Here is a 7,784-nt window from a genome sequence, read left to right as displayed (position 1 = left end):
GCGTATATATACCACATCTTCTTGATCCACTCATTAGGTGATGGACATTTAGGCTTTTTCCATGTTGGCATGTTTCCATGTTCCATGTTTCCAAATGCCAACCTGGGGCACCTGGGTGACTCAGTCGGTTTAGTGACCCACTCTTGATCTTGGTTCAGGTTATGATCTCACAGTTTGTGAGTTCAAGCCCTGCATCAGGCTCTGTGCTGCTGGTGTGGAGCCTGCTTGGGATTCTGTCTCTCCTTCTCTCTGTCCCTCCCTTGCTTGTTTCTCTCTCTCTCCCTCCCTCCCTCTCTCCTTCCTCAAAATAAAGGTGAGAGCTAAAAAGTGAAAATAAGAAGTTGTCTTTAAAGACAACTGTTGACTGAGAAAATGGGAATAGTATCACATTCTTTGTATAGAAGACCTAATTCTGCCTAGATATTATGATACATATATGATGGATTTACAGATACTAAAATCTCATATTGAGTGATTCAATTGAAAATAAAGTCTGAATTTTATGTTAAGATCCTAAAACTTGGAAGTAAGAAGCAAGGAGTAGAGCTGAACTTCTTCCAGAGGGGAAGGAAGACCTAGAGATATTTATTCATTTGTTTCACTTTCCTCTTCTATTAACATTAGCAAGTCCTTAGAGGTTGGGACAACATGGACCAATTGGCTAATTATAAGCTTTGTGTATTGAGCCTCCAAAGTCATACAATTGTAAATAATTGGCAGGTGCCTCCAGCTTTTTAGTTTGATGATTCTAATTCAGTGGCTTCATACTTGTGTCTACTCCCCTTGTGGGCATCTCCCTGAGAAGGTCCCAGCCAAGTCTGTCTTCCTGCCTGTCCTGAGGAGGAACCGTGAGCCTTCATCATACACCAGACAGGATATCTGTAGCCCTCCATCATGCTCCAGCAGAGATGCATCCCAGCCCAGTAAGTGCTGAAGGTGACGGTGATTTGAGGAGGGACCATCAGGAGCATTTTTTCCTCAATGACACAAACATGACACTTGGGAAAGACAGATGGGAGGGCATCAGTACATAAATTTTCAGAAGAGAGCCCTGTGAAATTTATTTTCTTGGTTCTGGTGGAGGTGTGAGAACTCTCATTAAGAGTTCTTCTGGTGTGCCTGGGTGGGTCAGTCAGTTAAGCGTCTGAATTCAGCTCAGGTCATGATCTTGTAGTTTGTGGGTTCAATCCCTACGTTGGGCTCCGTGCTGACAACTCAGACCTCGACCCTGCTTCAGATTCTGTGTGTGTGTGTGTGTGTGTGCGTGTGTGTGTGTCTCTCTGCCCCTCCCCCACTGCACTGTCTCTGTCCCTCAAAAATAAATAAACATTAAAAAAAAAGTTCTGCTTCCACTCTCACTGGTTCTGGCTCTTGTTGACATCTGCCCCCTCCCGTGCCCCCACCCCCACCCCCAGCCACAAATGGATCTCTCTAACCTTTTTCTAAGCTACTCCAAAATGATCATGAAGCAGATTAGGCTGATTTTAAGGAGGAGGATGACATTCACCATTAACCACAACATAGTGTACTTTTATCAGGGGCTTCCTAAGTGCCAGGCTCTTAGATATGTATTTTATGTATCTTGTTTGATTTCATCTGCATAAACCATCCCAAAGTATAAGTGCACACATTATTATTATTTTATGTAAGGGAAAGGAACACAGAATTTTATGTAACTTGTACCAGGTCATAAGTTAGAAAGAATTGGTGCCATGTTTGAATCTAAGCATCAGACCAGTATTCTCCCCTGCCAACCCTAAATGGTCATATCACTTCCTCATCAATCTTAGCAGAGACTTCCTTCTCTTCCCTTTAGGGGTTTCTGGTAGACCACAGTGGGAGAACAGCCAGCTTCCTGTGCCAACTATGGGAAGAATGGCTGAGGTCACAGACAGTGACCTTAGAGAGTTGGCACACAGTTCTTCAGGGGAGCTCTCTCTCTTGCTTTCCCTTTTACTCTCTCTCCCTCTCTCTCCCTCTCTCTCCCTCTCTCTCCCTCTCTCTCCCTCTCTCGCTCTCGCTCTCTCTCGCTCTCTCTTACTCTCTCATTCTCCCCTCCTGTTCTTTGATTTCCCTTCAACTGTCCACTTCCTCCACCATTCTTACAATCAGCCTACTCAATCACAAAAGGAAACAAAGTCAGAGTCTTGGGGTCTATTTCTACTTAGGAAACTGACAACAGTAAAAAAAAAAAGTGTCTCAGATGTACCTATAGTTAAAACCTCTGTACCTCTATTTAAAACTTTCAGAAATTCTAGAAACAAGGAAGTTAATGGGACTCAAGGAATGACCATTTAGTTTTGAATCTTGTCTGCTCCGCTTATTATTAGTGTGTTATGGGGCAAGTTCTTGGTATCTCTGAGACTTCAAGTTGTTGTCTAAGTTGATTCCTAGTTGGTACAGCTCCACCAAAAAAGGATTAAACAAATAAAGGATGCCCTGTATACAATAAGTAGGCAATGAGTGCATAAAGTAAGGGCAAATTAAATCTCAGAATTTTTATTACTAATAATGATAAGGCTAATTGTTATGTCACAGAACTTAACTATCTGATGACCTGAGGTTATGATTTCCCTGAAGTTCTACACTTGATCTTAGCCAAAAGGCCGAGAAGCGATCCCCTGAAGTTCTAATAGTACATTTTACTTTTGATTATACAAGTATATCTTTTACATATGGAGAAAAACAACTGAGTCTCATTTATTTCTGAATCCCCAGAATCTTTTTGGCGTAGTGGAGGTATCAAAAATTAAAAAATTTCTGTTAAATGTAGGATAGACTTTTCCACTGTTTACAGAAACAAAGAAGAAACTATCATCAACGTTGGATAATTATGCACACTTAACTGTATTTTTCAAAATTTTAAGTCCACCAAAGCCAAGGATAGATATTACTTATTAAATGACTTTTAAAAGACAACCAACATCAAGTCATTGCTTACCTCCATGAAGGTGAGGAGAAAGAAAATCAAAGAGTGATAAAACTCATGAAGATAATTAACAAAATATTTTCTGATTACAAATATTCAACTGTAATATAGAATCAAGATTATACAGCCCTGCCTTTCATGGGGTATTTATAAATATTTGAAATGAAGAGAATATCTAGCATTGCATTTGAATAAAGGAAGATATATTTAACTGCATCTTTGTTTCTTTAAATTAGAGTGCTATTTTTCCTATTCTGTGGTTTCTCTTAAAGAAGATGGATTTATTACCTCTTATGTTCTTGCTCCTCTGATACTCTTCAGTTGAGTTTCTCTAAAGTATATGTGTATATAGAGAGATGAATAATGTGAAACCAATGAGGAAAGAGTTCTAAGAAGGAATAGGATGTATCATACTAAAAAATAGTTCTAAAGGCACTAGGCTGCATGTCTGTAAGTGTGAATGTTTTACTTGTGAATTGTTTGAGTATGTAACATGGACACAGTGTTGAGTGCCCGTTGGCTTGTTTCCTTTCTCCAACCCTCTTTTCTTTTTCTAAAGGTGTCAGAGCTACATAGAACAAAATCTAACAAGTGTCTCAGAATTCCTCCTCCTGGGTCTCTCAGATAATCCAGGACTGCAGCCCCTCCTCTTTGGGCTCTTCCTGTCCATGTACCTGGTCAGCGTGCTCGGGAACCTGCTCATCATCCTGGCTGTCAGCTTTGACCCTCACCTCCACACCCCCATGTACTTCTTCCTCGCCAACCTGTCCTTGGCTGACATCGGTTTCATCTCCACCACTGTCCCAAAGATGATCGTGGATATCCAAACTCAGAGCAGAGACATCTCCTATGTGTGTTGCCTGACTCAGATGTCATTTTTGATCCTTTTTGGATGTATGGATGGTATGCTTCTGACAGCAATGGCATATGACCGGTTTGTGGCCATCTGTCATCCTCTACACTACTCGGTCATCATGAGCCCAAGTCTCTGTGGCTTCTTAGTTCTGGTGTCCTTTTTTGTTAGCCTTTTGGACTCTCAGCTGCGCAATTTAATTGTATTGCAACTTACCTGCCTCAAGGATGTGGAGATTTCTCATTTCTTCTGTGACCCTTCTCAACTTCTCAACCTTGCCTGTTCTGATACTTTCACCAATAACATAGTCATGTATTTTGTTGGTGCCATCTCTGGCTTTCTCCCTATCTCAGGGATCTTTTTCTCTTACTATAAAATTGTTTCTTCCATTCTGAGAGTCCCATCAGCAGGCGGGAAGTACAAAGCCTTCTCCATCTGTCGTTCTCACTTGTCAGTTGTTTGCTTATTTTATGGAACGGCTATTGGAGTGTACCTTGGATCAGCACTGTTGCCTTCCTCCAGAAAGGATATGGTGGCCTCCGTTTTGTACACTGTAGTCACCCCCATGCTGAACCCCTTCATTTACAGCCTGAGGAACAGGGACATCAAGAGTGCTCTGCGGAGGTCACTCAGAAGAACAGGCTAATCTCAGTATGTGTGCAATCCTTTTTGAAGTGTGTGTTGAAAAAGTCAGCAAAACCAAACATGTAGACCACCAAATACTGTTTTCTGGGCCCCATTATTTTTTCAGTCTCATGGTTTTCATTTCTTCATGTTTCATACATGAATACTATTTTTTAAATTTGTTTTTAATTGGATTGGAGGAGTATTCTGTGACCCTTTGTACATCATAAGGAATGCATGAGAGGTTTCCTCAATGACCCTGGAATCCAGGGTACATTCTTCTTTTTATATGCTTAAAATTTATATCCTTTTCCATGATTTCTGTTTATTTTCCATACAAGTTTTGCATCTGTCAAAACTATTTATCCAGGTAATGTCTAAGGATGCCATTACTGGTTGTCAATCTTGGATTTTTAAAAGTTTGTTTGTTTGTTTATTTTGACAGAGAGAGAGAGAAAGAGAGAACACAAGTGGAGAAGGAGCAGACAGAAGGAGATAGAGAGAATCCCAGGCAGACTTTGCACTGTCAGTGAGGAGCCCAATGTGAGGTCAAACTCAAGAATGATGAGATCATGACCTGAGCTGAAGTTTGGATACTTAACCAACTGAGTCACCCAGGCTCCCCCAATCATGGATTTTATTAGAGTAAAGGAAGTTTATATACTCTAAGAAGTTTTATAACTAATGATGACTGAGTTTCATCACCATAGATTCTGATTTAGTTGGACAAGTGTGTGTCTAGGTATGAGGAGTTTTTAAAAAGCACCCAAGGTGGTTTAGTTTTGAGTTGCTAAGGAGATCAAGCTCAAAAGGCTAAGTTATAAAAAACTTACTGTAGCTGGAAGCAATGGGTTTCTTCAAATACATTGTCCTTCAACACTGTAAGCTTTTCATTTCTGCTGGTTGTTAACTCTTTCTGCTCCAAACTCATCCTTCTATACTTATTTTGTAATGCTAGAGTGAGTCTCTTGAAATTACTGCTTTATTTTCCATATATATATATATTTTTTTCCTTTCTCCAAATTTTTACTTAAATTCCAGTCGGTTAACATGCAGTGCAATATTAGTTTCAGGTGTAGAATTCAGTGATTCATCACTTGCATACAATCCCTGGTGCTCATCACAGTAAGTGCCCTCCTTAGTACTCATCATCCATCTAGCCCATCCTCCCACTCCCCTCTCCTCCAGCAACCCTCAGTTTGTTCTTTATAGTTAAGAGTTGTTACATAATTTTGGGGTGCTGGGGGGCTTGGTTGAGCATCTGACTTCAGCTCAGGTCATGATCTCACAGTTGATGAGTTCAAGCCTCACATTGGGCTCTATGCTAACAGCTCAGAGTCTGAGACTGCTTTGGATTCTCTGTATCCCTCTCTCTCTGCCCCTCTCCCACTTATGCTCTATCTGTCTCTCTCTCAAAAATAAACAAACATTAAAAAAATTAAAAATGCGTTAATATTTTAAATAATGGTCAGCAAATTATATTGCACTCTAAAATTAAGTAACGTTCACTACTCCCTCTAAAAACCCTAAGCCCTTGTTGTTTATTGGCTTCTGTCACCACATTTTTTCATCTTTTGCTTTGTCCTGAAGTAGCTATTTACCCAACTACCTACACTTAATTCTCTTTATTAAAATAATTCACTTGATTTCTTTTTTCTTGACTGAACCCTGACTGTTAAATTATAACATGAGGAGAAAGGTGTGTAATAAGTTGTGTGCAGTTGGAATATTGCAAAGTGAGCTCATAAAATAAAGATGATTTTACATTATAGATTTTGTTAGGTGCGTACAGCTGAGATCTAAGTACTGGAGTCGTATTTCCAGTAAATGAGTGGCCCTAACAGCGTCTGAGGATTATAAAGTCACAAATTTCATCATAAATAAACTGTACTTTGCCCTCCTTTTTAAAACATTTTCAGTAGCAAAGGTTTATGTTGTCAGGAAAGGTGAGCTCTTTTCTTTGTCTAGTAACAAACCGCCTGCTTAGGACTTCACTTTGTTACCGTACTTTCTTGTCTTCTGTCATTTATAAATCAGTCTTTGGACTCCATTGGTATCCATATTTCTTTAGAAATGTCATATGTAGTTTTTTGGTAGTAATCTTGGTTCTCTGAAAATCTGTCCAACAATTACTTTACCCTGCATTTTACCTCTAAGGTAAATCACCTACCAACTCCATTGATAAGGAACTTTGGTATTGGAGAAAGACATGAAATTGACAGATGATGAAGCAAAAGCAGTTAGCAGGAAGTTACCATCTAAGAAAAATGACCATATTTCTATATTTGCTTATTGATTTATGCAAATCTAAGTGATAGCCAAAGAACCTTGGTAAGGGGGAAACTAATTCTGCCGTTTTTGTCAAATGGTAGACTCAACCCAGAGGTAGCACTTTGGTCTTGTTTGTTTTTAGGTTTAGATTTAGGAGAGTGCTAGCTAAGCATGGGAAAAGACTGAAAAATTCACAGAGCCATCTAAATGTGGTGTGGCAACACTTGGTTAGAATAGGAAACACAGAGGGCACCTAGGTGGCTCAGTTGGTTGAGCGTCTGACTTTAGCTCAGGTTAAGATCTTGTTCATAAGTTTGAGCCCTGCATCAGGCTTTGTAACGACAGCTTGGAGCCTGGGGCCTGCTTTGGATTCTGTGTCTCCCTCTCTCTGTCTGCCCCTCCCCCGCTCATGCTCCGTATCTCTCTCTCAAAAATAAATAAACATTAAAAAAAAAAGAATAGGAAACAGATAAGAGAAAAAATGTGGGATAGGAAAATACTTCACAGCCTTGTATTGGCTCAAAAATTTGCGAATTCCACAACTCAAAGTTCCTTCCTGATCCTCAGAATCCTCAGCCGCGAATTAAGTGTGACAATGTTTGTTTTCCAAGGCTATGAAATAATTATACATAATTGTGCCATGGACCAGTCAGATGGTGTTTCCCATCAAACAGTAATTCTTATCATAACATTAAGGATGCTAACTTAAATAAACATTCCAGTAGTTTATAAGTAATGATGGTACACATAGTGTGACTTTGAGTATGATAAATAAGGTATTTCTATTTAATGTCTCATCTGTAGAGTTATGATAACAAGAGCACCTAAATGAGAGGCTGATTGAGGAGATATCAAATGGAATGATAGAACACAATTTAGTAGATAGTAGGGAGTCAATAGGACAAACTGTCATAATATATTAACAGGCCAGAGTATAGTTTCAACATATGGGCTTTTAGGCCAAAATTTGACTTGTAACATCAGCTCTGGCTTCGCCATCAGCTAATTCATTAGCTGAGTGCACTGGAATATATTTTCATAACTTTCTTGGCCTCTAATTTTAAGTAATACTTAAGTAATTTTCATTTGGATTAAAAAGACAGCAGG

The 7,784-nt window shown here is 39.5% G+C and overlaps 2 pseudogenes; one reads left to right on the top strand and one right to left on the bottom strand.

Moving 5' to 3' along the window:
* Positions 1-2,451: 2,451 nt before the first annotated feature.
* Positions 2,452-2,618, bottom strand: LOC115275641 (annotated as a pseudogene).
* An 804-nt stretch (positions 2,619-3,422) lies between these two features.
* Positions 3,423-4,428, top strand: LOC115273502 (annotated as a pseudogene).
* Positions 4,429-7,784: the final 3,356 nt, after the last annotated feature.

This window comes from Suricata suricatta, chromosome 12, assembly GCF_006229205.1.
Source record: "Suricata suricatta isolate VVHF042 chromosome 12, meerkat_22Aug2017_6uvM2_HiC, whole genome shotgun sequence".
Lineage (NCBI taxonomy): Eukaryota > Metazoa > Chordata > Mammalia > Carnivora > Herpestidae > Suricata > Suricata suricatta.
This window is presented reverse-complemented; position numbering and strand designations above follow the sequence as displayed.